Genomic DNA, 14,095 nt, shown 5'->3' on the forward strand with positions numbered 1-14,095 from the left:
ATAATTTTCTGAATAATTTTTTTCTGCTCGATAGTACAGAAATCAATATAGCCAACAGTTTTATCTAATCAGCTCTTCTGCGTAAGAGCTTAAACTGTCCCACATATTTGATGTTTCATTACTATTTTGTATAAATAATTCATTCGAACGCTCTATAGCATGGATTTTAAGTCTAAGCGTCTCGATATCGCCGCGGTTGTTTTCAACAATACGGTTTGGTTCAGCAGAGTGAGTTGGTTCTAGGGAGGGTTGTTGACTTTGCCTGTATAAAATGTCTTATTGCAACCTTGAACGTCGTTATAAAACGATATGTACTGGAAGCGAAACGCTAGGCCTCATCTTGCACGGCAAACAGGATTGTCATATTGAAAGTTTTAACGCCTCATTTTATAAATTTGAGCGTTTTTTGATGCGTTTGGTAGGCTACTATGGCATTTTCATATATACACATATTTTTTGTCAGCACTGTAAATAGTTTAAAAAACCCTGTTTTGTCAATGCACAGTATCTTGATGATAATTTTTATAATAGCCTATTGCATTTGAGCTGATTTTGCCAACAGCATGACTATAGTGACTACTACCACAGCCTAAGGCGTTGCGACCTTGTCATATTTTAATCTGAAATGCATTAAAAAACGTCAAGTTTCTTAAATTTGGCTTTAAAACCGCCAATATGGCAATCTTGCTTGCCCTGCAAAATGAGTTCTAGCGTTTGTCTTCCAGTCCAGATGCTATTATAGAGATGTCCACGACACGCTGCAATCATGGCTATTGAAGTTTTAAATTTTCCAGTCGATAAGTATTTTTTATTTAAGCTTCATTTTGTTTTATAACACTCCTTTAAGTAGCCTACAATAAAACTGAGGATCTAAAAAAAGTATTTTGAGATACTGAGATAAATAAAGACGTACGAAATTGTAGGTTAAAGTTAATTATCTTTTGGCATCTCCGCTAAGTTCATCTTTGTCTTCGGATAGTAGCAGTAAGAACGTTTGGTGATTCCAAGTCAGGCATGAGCAAGATTTTTTTTATAAAGAAATCCATCTTTAATCAATATTCAACCGTTTTCCCAAAAGCATTGTATTTGCAGGAGATGCTGGGGGGAGGGGAGATAATAATCAACATCAAATCGTGAGGAGTTGAGGCACTTCTAATTATAAGATTATGTTTCATCATCAGGATAAAGCCTCCCTTGTAGTTAATCATCTCCAGTTTGAAAAGATTGATTTTCGTTTCAGCAAAGTTGAACCATATCCACAAAAGATGAAAACGTAGTTTTTTATGTACTTTTGTTTTATGGAGATTTTCTATAGAAGAATTTACTTGGAGCTGTTAGACACGCGATTGCGTAACTCTTTTTGTCATTGCTCCTCACGCTTTTACGTCATGAATTATGTATTTCACACTGGTATGCAGAAGTAAAAAAGTTGCTATTGCTATCGTTTTGCACAGACGTTCTATCGCAGTGTGTAAAAATTTTGAAGATGTTGACACAGACAAGTGCACTTTTAACTGTGGAGTCTTTTTTTTCATAAAAATTTTATCTTTTGAAATATTTATGAAGCTTTTTACTAATTTTGATCGATTGCAAACGTCGCAGTTGAAAAAACATACTACAAAAGCAAAGAAATCTAAAATCAGTGATATTAATAGATTAGCCTACCTACCTACTGATAAATCAGATAATTACAGCAAAGCGTAGGCTATTCTGCTTTAACATTTTCGTAGTCAAGAGCATAAGGTTTGTATGGAAATCAAACTTTGGCCAAACTTAGACTATGTATCCTGCCTGTCAGAAAGAATTAGCCTAGCACAAGACATGTTTAGCATTGAACTGTAAATATAGGCTACAAAAGTAGGCAAGCCGTAAATAAAGAGGTCCGTATCATCATGTCACGGTAGGAACAGACGTTGCAAGGTAGGCTATCAGTGTGGGTCAGGTAGGGACATTCTACCATTTTTAGGGTCAGGTCACACCTATCATTTTTAGAAAAATTCATCAGATAAATTTTCTCTTTGGCCTATGTATAGAAGCTAATATATTTCATCCCAACTGTATGGTATAGTCGTTTTTCAAACGTGTTTTTACATACCAGGTTATACGAAAGTATCAAAGCGGTGAAACACTTACCCAGCCCGTAAAGACAAACATATAATTTTTTAATCTCTTTGACCTTGGTGGCTATACGGTAAATTTCAAAGGAAGAAAACGCTTTTTATATTAGGCTATTGCTATACAATACAAAGCAGAATAAAGTACTGTATTAATTAGTAGAGAAATTACTTTGCTGTAGCTAAGGGCATTGGGAAGATAATTTGGCCCGATAGGAATGACATATTCGGAGCCCATATTACGACACCTCTAATAAAAATGCTCTATATCCAAAGAATAGGCCATGGCTTCAAGTTCCCGGGCCCTGGTACAAAAGCATCCCCTGGACTTCCAGTCAAACGCTACTGGCTAAGGGTTGCAGGGCCTCCGAGAGAAATCAGAATTGGTCAGGAAACAATGCGTAAAATAGGCCCCCAAAAAAAATTATTCATCAAAAATAAAAGCAACTAATTTGTATCATGCGTTGCATCATTATGTTTTAAGCTGAACTTGGCTTCTTTCCTCAGCGTGAAATTGAATTCATTTTAAGTTTAAATTTTAACAATGTATCAATATAAAAAGAAAAACTTTTTTTAATACGAAAATCAACAAAAATCACTCGACTACACTTGCAGCAAAATTGCTAACCTTGTCCACTATTTCGTCTAGAATTTTTTTTAGAAGATTATGGTTTGCACATCTCATACGCGGTGCCTTTGACGCATTCAACCAGTGTTTAAAAATGTCGTACTGCTCCATATCCGACACTGATTTTGGTGACTGGGCATTTCTTGACCAGGTGATAGACGTCCCCTGAATAATGGATTCGGAGTGTAGGCTTCAAGGACTGCTGAAAGTACCCTGCCTATGTAGTGTTTAGGAAGTGCGAGCATGTTTGCTGATGATCATGTTATCCACTCTTGTCTGTTTGTTGAATAGAATCTTGGAAGAGCCGTTGTTGGATCGGTAATGATGTCTCCTCTTCTTGACAAGTCTGCGCTCCAGTAGTATATTCGTTCATATCATGACGCGAATCGAACTTATTGTAGCTGGTAATTTTAGTATAAGTGGAGAAAAAAATCATAAGCACACAATACATAGGCAATGAAAATAGCTCAACAAAGCATTCAATCCATTCCGGACGTTTTGCAATGCAAAGTTGCGAGTCACAGCGTCAAGTACTAACCATTTTGCAAAGTCTGATTTAATGCATATCATGCATAGGCTGTTCAATCGGTTTTGAGCGTGGCCATGGTTTTGAGTTACGGTGATTCGAAAATAATGCTTCACAAATTTGTGTGTCCTGAAATTACGTTTTCAACTCACAACCGTTGGAGGTATCAGTTAACGTCAAAAAATTTCAAAGCAACAAAACTATTTGGAAAAGTGTTTCGAAAGTTGCATTCAATGATTTATTTGAGTAGAGACCATTTGGGTGGTCTGTTCCAGTTTTCATCTCAGGTTTGCTGTGTAGTATTTTTTCAAAACTACCAACTCATCCAAAATGTCATTACTGTAGCCCACAACTTGTTTAAATTTGTTCCACATGCCCTCAGCTGCACATCAGACATATCGGTAGGCTACGATGAAATTTCCATAGATCTTCAAACTTATCAATGGTATGTTTTGAGTTTGTTGATACAGTTGTTGGTTGACTATTAACAGCTAGCGAGTAGGCAATGGTTCAACATACAGTAGAATAAATTTTGTTTGCATATTTGAGCTGGTGAAGCGTTGTTGAAGTGTTCGGTCCCTAATCAAAAATCAAATCTTTTTATTTTCAATTCATAGTTCCTGTAATACAAGTTAGGCTTGAGAATAGCCTGGCCTACTCTTCTTAGTTTCCCTTAACTTTGATTACATTTTTATAAGTTGATTGGTTGGTTTAGTTTTGAATCTTTATTCTTGGACTGACAAAGCCTTGAATAGGTTATTCCTGGTTGTTTCGTAGAGGCTTTTGACGCAGGGCCGGTTACCGAGATTGACAGAGTGAAGTTTCCGATTATTGAAGTGTTGTTGGAGGGAATTATTCCAGCCATTAGGTGAATTGAGAGCAGTCCTCAGAATGCGTTGCTCAAGCGCACACTCAGAAAGTCGGATTAGCGCCGCTTGATCTTAAAGCTTCTTCTTTCAAGAAGTTACACGTGCTAACCAACTGAGCTATCGGGGCGGACATCTATCCATTGAATATCTAGCTATCCATTGACCAGTTCTTCATCGCTGTATGAATAGGTTAATCGAGTGAATATTGTTTAGAACAAATCCACAATATGCAGAGAAGCATAGATTTGAAACTGTTCAAGCAGGCTGCTTGGATGAGACAGCTTTCTTTAGAATTTCCTATCTGGCCGGGTTGCAATTGAAAATTACACAAGCTTAGCCTACAGTCGATCAATTACTCCAAAACTGATATGACATCTGGACAACACTGAACTCCAACCAGATTTAAGCAATGACATTCATAAGCAGACAATAGGCAAAAATGATTTACATGTACTTTCCTTAAATTGAATCTTGCTTGAACATTTTTAATCTTTCCAGACATGTTGGATCAATATGCCTGGCCAACGCAGTTTTTGAAGTCAAGGTTCAGTTGGTCAAGCAAAGATAGTAGGCTACCACTTAGCTAATCGCAGCAGCACCAGTTTTCAAGTTAAAACAATAGAAACCTTATAATAATGCAGAAATCAGTTGGCTTTGCAGCATCAAATTTTACGTCTTGAAGCAGTTTAACATAGCCTACCTTATTACGAGAATGATTTGTTCTTGATGAGAAACATCTGAAGTAGCATCTACCGTGATCGAAAAATACTTGGAACTGCCTATTTCATTCAAAAATATGTTTATTTTTTAAGTTAGTACACTATTATTTTAGTGGCAAAAATGGGCCCCCCTTCAAACGTGAAAAAAACGAAAAACTACTTGTTTTTCCTGTACAATGTTATGCTAGGGGGAAAGCTGCCCGACTTCCCCCCCTCTCTGAGCCCCTGACTGGTTGTAGTATAAACATGTAACATCGAGCAACACAGCCAGATATTTAGGTGCACGAACAATTAACTAACAAATCGAACAGCGCAGCGTCGTACTTCCGTCAGAAAAAAAATTCACCCCCACATCTGAAGAAAAATAATACAGTAGTTGGAAATGAAAATTTTAAATTTTATAGCCCAAAACTTAAAGCAACACCTTTGAACTAAACAGGGCACCTCAACGCCTGACATAAGGATAATGAGAAGGGATTACACGCTAAGACAGTGCTGCAACAAAAAGTTAATTTATATTTTTATTTGTAAAAGAAAAATTAGATTAAATTCAGATTTAAGCTTTATATACTTGCGCAGACATCGAGAACTTTGAAAGGGACTAAAGTTTCGCCTGCAATTAATTTAGTGTGGTAACCTAAGTTATTACTTAGCCAAAGTAGTTTAAAAGTTAACTCCATGCTCAAGGTAACCACGCTCTCAATGTGACTTGTCTTCTTATTTTATAATTTAAAAGTTTCTAAAGTACTGTAAGTAGCAGTTTCTCTTTAAAACGTCAATGGCGAAGAGTGTATCTATACTGCTCTTGAGGGCATGATGCTTTACACAAAGGATTTTTACGTCACGAATAATACAAAAATACGAAATGAAGACACTGTCGGGGGATTATATTTGAAATTAATTTTTGTCATTCCGAGAGAATAATCATTACAAGTAAATCCCTTGCTGATAACGTAATGATTAAATTTGAAAGTTTCATTCATTCATTAAAAAATAACTAATCAGTTTATCAGAAAAAATTGAAATATTGTATATTTAAGACATTTTGTCTTTGTCCTTGTTTCTTTAATAATTATGTTCAAGGAGCTATCAAAGTTCTTGGAATGACGCTCAAGGTGATGGTAGATTTCCCGGTTGCATTGTTGTAAAGAAAATGAGAATTTCATAAAATAGTTAAAGATCTGCCGCTTGCGTTGTTCAAAGAACATAGGCTATATAGCTGTAGCCTACACTAGACAGGTAGGTCCACTATGCCAAGAACAAGTACTGTAGCCTACAAAACAGATTGTTTTACTTGTTAAAATATAAATAAAACAATTTTGTGTATGCATTAGGAGTAAGCTTATAAGGTCGATACATGCTTATTATTGCTGGACGTTTAAAAGTGGTGTCATCGGAAAGTATGGCAGACGAAAGAGTTAATTCACAAGAAAAGGATCGTAGTCTACTGTACTGTTACTGCACGGTACTTTATTGGGCTTGTCTATATTTTACCAAGTATGTGTTGCGCAGTGCCCTAAGCTTGTACAGTATTTCGAAGCAGTAACATTTTCTATAAAACTGAATGTGTTCTTTCCTCAGTTTGTATCGTGTTGTGACGTTGACTTGTATAATAAACCGAAGCACTAGCAGCAAGACCATTAAGGTATAGGTCTGCTGGATAGTATGGTTTGCTACAGAAAAATGCAAAATCGGTCTACAATGATTATGTGAGTACTAAATTAAGCCTAACCTTTATGTAAGTGAATAGAAATGAAGCAGTTTGTAGGCAGCAGCATTTCAATCACAAGTGGAAACGTCAAAACCTATGACAACTCAATAGCAATGGTTTGTGTCAGTGGTTCAAAGCTTTCACAAGTACGACAAGGTGTTCGAATTAGCTCCTAAGATTTAAAACGTTTTAGTTCAAGAATAAACAACATCTTCTACCACTTTCCATTCTGGAAATATGAAGTTAAAAATATAATAACAGAAAGTTTTCCAAACATTCACGTTAGTGAAATTTTTTATCCTACTTTAGTGTCATCTGACAAAGAAAGTTTTGCGTGATGAGACAAGAATACACCAACTGCTTTAGATTTAGGCTGAAAGTGCTCTCACAATGCGCAATTTTAAAGATTTTTTTAAATTTTCTGGAGAGGTCTCCCAGACCCCTCAGGGTGCATTGCATTTGCCGACTCTTTGCCGGATTCACTGACACGTACAATAATGCTTATTTGGCCTCCCCGCAATTTTTTTTGCTGGCTACGCCTCTGGGAGTGCAGAATCTTAAATTTAGCTTTTAATCAGTTTTTGGCAGATTGCTACATGCTTTCCAAAAGAAAATAAATTTAAAAGCTCTCATTTTTAGTCTATAAATCAAACTTTTAAAGAGGTGGAAAATGGTTTGATGCTTTTGTGCTTTTGAATTTCCTGAAGCTTGCAAAGCTCAAGGCATTTGTCAATAAAACAAATAACAAATAGTGAATAGAATAGTGAGCATCCTCGTTATAATTTTTTTTTAAGATGTCATGAAAATCAAAATGACTGACTCTATAAGGTAGTGAGGGATAAAAAGTCATTGTGCATTCTGAAATATAACGCAGTTAAATTAAAACGCGAGAAACCACTATCACCATGATGCTTAGAAAAGCGATCCGGCAACAATTATATTGATCGTGAAGCGCAGAGTGGTTAAAACTAAGTAAGAGGTATTTAAAAATTAATGCTTTCCATAAGCCTTTATTTTTCACTAAACCTTTTCCAGCGCTCTTATGCTTATATTTTTCTTAGATCTTCATCACTGAATGCTTTTGTCAATCGCACAGCCTTAAAGCTTTCCCAGCCAGCAAGCCCATATGGGCCCCATATACTATTTTAATGGGCTTGTGGGCATGTGGGTTCTATGTGGGTTTTTGTGTTTTTGCCATATGTGCCCAATATGGGCTTTCTTGCAGAATGTGTTGCTAAATGACAAGGTGGAATATAAAACTTCCAATCTTCAAATGCGTGATCATATAAATGCATTTTATGAAATTTAGCCACATAAAATTATTGATCATGGGCTAAGCATGAAATATTGATGGGCTTCCCATTTTGTTTATGGGTGGAACATGGGCTGCCCACATTTTTTATGGGCAGAGCATGGGCTGCCCACATTTTTTATGGGCAGACCATGGGCTGCCCACATTTTTAATGGGCAGACCATGGGCTACCCACATTTTTCATGGGCAGGCCATGGGCTGCCCAAATTATTTATGGGCAGACCATGGGCTACCCACATTTTTTATGGGTGGACCATGGGCTACCCATATTTTTTATGGGCAGGCCATGGGCTGCCCACATTTTTTATGGGCAGACCATGGGCTACCCACACAGTGATTCAAAGGTTTGTGGGCAACCCATACTAATATGATATACACCTCGATCAGCATTTCTCTAAACTTTGAGATTTTTTAGTTGTCTCAAACGACTTTTATTGATCTTTTAAACAAACACAAAATGAAATTGAACAAGCAAAATTACTGGGGGCACCTTGCTATGCATTGCGCAAAGCTCACTGCTTGCAGTTGGAGCACTTTGGCAAGGTTGGCAGTAGTACTATTTTTGGTGCTTACGTACCACAAATAGGAAAATATCACATGGACCTATATACCTCCATGGCCATTCCCGTGTATATTAAACGGTGTGGTGTGCACTGAAACACGACAAGTACGGCGAGTTATGTGTCAACATAAAGGAAGACAGGAAGCGCCCTTGCAGGGACGTCCTGTCACTTCCGTTCGTCGTAGGCTCCCTCGGGAGCTATGCCCCGACGAGCTCTCGAGCTCTGACGGCCTTGGGCGTTCCTTCTCGTGGGGTAGCAGAGGTGGCTTCCCTCTCAATCAAAGGATCCTTCCGCGTCTGGAAAGCTTGGAACACCGGGCTCACTTGTGGAGGGGCTACGTCATAGAAAAAACGACTTCAGCGATCAGAAACTTATTCCCCAATAACAGAAACGTTGCAGTAAGTATCCGAGCGCGCAAGACAGCAAACCGTTTAGACGTCATAACCTTATATCATTATTGTCATAACCTTATATCTTATGTCTATAAACCAGTGTCATCAAGGAAAGGAATAAAATGTCTAATGTACATTGTGAATCGAGACTGGTTTAACAGCAATTAAGTAACTTCAATCATCACTATATCTCTATGTATTAATCAATCAATTGTTTCGAATTATCTTACGCTCATACGCTGCCTTCGCCTTGTAACGCTGTTCTTGCCCGCTCGGATCAACCTCGCTCTGCTTTCAACGCATTGATCAACACGATCCCCTGATCAACTCGATGCAGCCTCAAAATTTCCACCCCAATTTTCTACTTTTTTCTGGTAATGTAGCCTATCAGTGCCTCTGGTTTCAATCGCTAGCCTCCCCGACCCAGCTGGGCGAACCTGCGTCAACGTCTGGCCAGTGCACATCCGTGCTCGCCGAATCAAAGCTTACTCTTCTCCAGTGAGTATGTATTACATTCCGACCTATATTTTTTGTTTCTATTGATTAATCGAGCCTCTGCTCCACATTTTTATTTGAATTTTGTTTGCCACGAGAGCCAAATTATCCTTAAATAGTTGACTCTCTTCCTCGTGGTAGACCCCAATTTTATCCGCTCTGCCTACTGGCAGACCGGGTATAAGAGTCAAGTACCTGCGCCGAGGTCGCGTGAGGGAGACGTAGGCGCCGCCCGGCGGTCAATTACTGCCGGTTCCAGCGTCCACACGCGACGGGTCGCCTGGCCCGTCGCAGGCCATCTTTCTGGGCAATGCAGAAAGAGCCTGTCTCCCTGGCCCGCTCCGCCATTCTAAATTTGCGGACGGGTCATGTAACGTTTTCGATCCACACTCTCCCTCCACAGGTACCTCGACTCCCCAGCCTGGCCCCGCGACCTAAGCTGGTGGACTTACCCCTCCGGGTGCATCGTCACCCCTAAATCACGCCGCTTTCTGAAAGTCTTCGACCTGGCTATGTTTGTTTGTGCTCTCTCGCCGTGTCAATTATTTGTACCCGTGCGCTGTTGATGCAAATAAAACAGTTTAACACTAGTGAAAAAAAGTACAGTAAGTACAAAAAAAGTGCAGTAAGTAAAAAAAAAAAAAAAAAAAAAACAGTAAGTGACGCTCTTGGCTTACGCCGATTGAGCACTTCACTAGGGTCACCTTGCTATGCATTGCGCAAAGTTCACTGCTTGCAGTTTGAGCACTTTGGCATCTGTCTGCGGTTATATATATACCTGATATACATATGGGCAGCCTGTATTAGATTTATGGGTTACATATGGGCAGCCCATATTAGATTTGTGGGTTGAGTGTGAGCAACCCACATGAAACCCATAAATGAATATGGGCAGCCTATATGGGGGCAATGTGATGCCCGCGGACACAATGTGTATGGGCCTCATATAGGCAGCTCACATGGAGCCCGTACATCAGCCCATATGGGTCCCCATGTGGGGCCTATATGGGCTTGCTGGCTGGGTTATTATGGTCGTAATTTTCTTGATGGAGTTGAATGTTTGTCTTTTTCTGTCTGCTACTTGGTTCTTAAGCTGAATTTTCTGCGGTTTTGTGGAAGAGGTATTGGATAAATGTATTGTACATATGTCCCAGTCTTTGGTTTTATCATCCATGACACGCAGACCTTCCACTCCATTGGGTGGCTTGAAAACAGTCATTGATGATGTGGTAAAGTGCTCAATAAGTGCAAGAGCGTCCATAACTGCAGACAGTGCACACCGTTTCGGCCTTCCGGTCTTCTCAGTGCAGTAGGTACACTGGTATAGCCATGGAGATATATCAACGTAACCTGGAGATATATCTACGCATGGCCACCTAAAGACACGGCCTGATTTGTCACATTTTGCAGAAATTTCCAGGTTTTTCTAACTTTGGGCGAACGTTTAAATAAATTTTTCTAAAAATTAGATTTTTACGCTTTCTTTATTCTTTTCCCCAGATGACACAATAGGTTTCAACATCCTCACATGTTGAAAAACAAAGAAAATTTGATTTCGAAGATTTCAGTCAGACTTTTAATTTTCAATAACAGTCTGATTTTGCGTTTTTCAACTTACTTTTTCTCATTTGCTACTGCTTCCCCAAGGCAACAAAAAAGTTTTATGTCATTAGGAAACCGCAAAAAGTAAAAACATCTCAAAAAATGTCAGTCAAGCACTGGCAGTAGCTGTAATCAAAATCTGCAAAATGTGACAAATCAGGCTGCATGTCCAGGTGGCCATGATCTACGTAATATCTCCATGGCTATACCAGTGTACCTACTGCACTGAAAAGACCGGAAGACCGAAACGGTGTGCACTGTCTGCAGTTATGGACGCTCTTGCACTTATTGAGCACTTGCATATTATTTGAGCTCTATGTGACATTTTCCCATTTGTGGCATTACATAAGTCCCAAAAATAGTACTACTGCCAACCTTGCCAAAGTGCTCAAACTGCAAGAAGTGAGCTTTGCGCAATGCATAGCAAGGTGCCTCCAGTGAAGTGCTCAATCGGCGTAAGCCGATAACATACTGCAGCCTTTTTAGTTGCATTTGTTTTTAGAAAAGCGTATTTTTAGGTTTTGTTTTGTCGCAAAGCAGTGTAAAATATACATAACTTAGAGTCTGTGACGACGGGTGGACTTTCGGCTGTGATTTACTTCACAGTCCACCCGTCGTCACTTGTCGTCTCCGTCTACAAGACAAAGGTTCGCAAGGCATCCCGCCTTAATGCCTAGGAAGTATCTGCCCTGTGGCGAGTGGAAACATGACAGGAAGAAACAATCTCTGGAGATTTCACTCCAGAGGAATTTGTCGTTGCCCTTCGCCTAGTGAAACCACACAAGTCTCCAGGGCCGGATAAGATCTGCCCTGAGCTTGTGTTCCATACTGACCCTGCCCTAAAATTCTGGTTACGTAGATTTCCCTCTGCCTGCACCACTTCACAATCCCAAAAATCTGGAGAAGAGCGTTAGTGGTTGTGATCCCTAAGCTTCACAAGCCACCAGAGGACCCAAGGAGTTATCGTCCGATATCCCTCCTCTGTGTTCCTTTCAAGATCCTCGAAAGGCTGATCTATGCCTGTGTCAACCCAATCATCGACCAGCTTCTTCCAAAAAAGCCAGTTGGGTTTAGGCGCGGAAAATCCACCGTAGATCAGGTCACACTCTTAACCCAAGACATCGAGGACGCTTTGAGGCTAAAAAGAAGGCCGGCGCTGTTTTTCTAGAATCTCACAGCTGCCTATGACACCGTTTGGCATCGTGGTCTTACTTGCAAGCTGCTTCGCCTGCCTCCTGACCGACATATGGTTCGTATGATTATGGAACTTGTCAGGAATCGAAGCTTCACCCTCACCACCGGCAACTCACGGTGAAGCAGACTGAGACGTCTGATAAACGGCGTCCCACAGGGATCAGTCGTAGCTCCACTTCTTTTCAACATCTACACCCACGACCTGCCAACTACGGTCTCCGCAAAATACGCTTACGCGGACGACCTGGCAATTCTCCGCTCTACAAAGTCGTAGGAAAATCTAGAAGATACCTTGAGACAGGACATGAAAACTCAGCTTATCTCCAGAACTGGCGACTGAAACTCAGCGAAACCAAAACTGTGGCAGCAGCTTTCTACCTCTACAATCGGGAAGCTGATTGTGAGCTACACGTCCAGAACAACGAAAAATCTCTGTCCTTCTTCCCCGAACCAAGGTATCGTGGGGTGACACTGGACAGATCGCTCACATACCGCCACCATTTGGTGTCGCTGCACAAGAAACTCACATCCCGCGCTGCGCTACTTAAGCGCCTGGCAGGCTCTAGCTGGGAGGCGAGGGCTGACAGTTTGCGTATCGCAGCCTTAGCTCTTGTCTGCTCTTCAGAAGAGTACTGTGCACTTTTTTGGTGCCGCAGTGCTCACTGCCATAACATCGACACTGCCGTAAACAGCGTCTTGCGCACAATGACCGGATGCCTGCGTCCCACACCATTGGACAATCTCTCCATTCTCGCCGGCATCCAACCCGCTGAGCTTCGTCGCGAAGAAGCCACTCTGTCCACAGGTTGACGGGCAATGGAGCCTAACCACCTTCTCCACCACAAGATCTCTGCTCTCCCAAACGAGCACCCCCGTCGACTGAAATCAAGACACCCATTCGTGCCAGCCGCTCAACTTCTGATCAACGAAGCTGATGCATAAAACATCTCTGCGGCTGCTTGAGCGGACCATAAATAAATTCTGAATGGAATTCAAACACTACCAGACCCTATTCGTTCATCCCCGACGCCGACACACGTCCCATTGGCCTTGACACTACCAAGACAGGCATGGGTGCGCCTCAACCGTCTCCGTACGGACGGGCTTTTCCGCTTAACCATGCACCAATGGGAAATGGCCTCTTCCTCATCCAGTGAATGTGGTGCCGAGGAACAGACTGCAGACCACATCATCAATGACTGTACCATCTTCAAGCCACCTAACGGAGTGGAAGACTGCGTGTCATGGATGATGACACCAAAGACTGGCTACTCTCTAGTAGCCTTCCAGTGTAATCCGGGAACATCGTGAATCTGGGGTGGTAAAAGGATGGACCCTCGGCCCCAGAGGCTCACACGACGACGACGAATGTAAGCGTGCAGCTTATATTCCAACCTAACGGATCAACCGATCTACAGTTTGAGCCACGTAAAGCGCACAAGAGCCAGGTGTTTCAATTTTATGAATTTTAAAATATAATGAGGCCGACAAGAGGTTAGTAGGCTACAAACAATATAAGACATTTTCTTATTCTCCAGAAATTTTTTTTAAAAAGGTTACAAAACCGAAAAACTTATGAAGTCATTTTGCAATTAAAACTTGGAACAAATTAATGTGGACCGCATAAAACAGAGCTTTGTTAAATGCTTTTTAAGTTACGGGCTCTCGCATCTCGGACAATCGAAAAATAGTAGACTACTAGTTAAAATCAGGGATACCAGACTGGTTAAAACTGATTTGATACAATTTGGCTTCAAATCAAGACAATGTGAAGTATGGTGACGTTACTTCGAAGCAGGTACAGATGTATAAGGCTGCAAAGTTGAAAGTTCAAAGGTTTTACGGTTAAAGCATAAATTATTTGCTAAACAGCATTTTTGCTAAAATGTTGAATTTGCCAAACAATCTAACCTAATCTGACATTCAAAAACAATTGTTTTATATTGCAGTCATAGCATTTTGTAGGGTTC

Source organism: Aplidium turbinatum, chromosome 8 (assembly GCF_918807975.1).
Source record: "Aplidium turbinatum chromosome 8, kaAplTurb1.1, whole genome shotgun sequence".
Classification (NCBI taxonomy): Eukaryota; Metazoa; Chordata; class Ascidiacea; order Aplousobranchia; family Polyclinidae; genus Aplidium; species Aplidium turbinatum.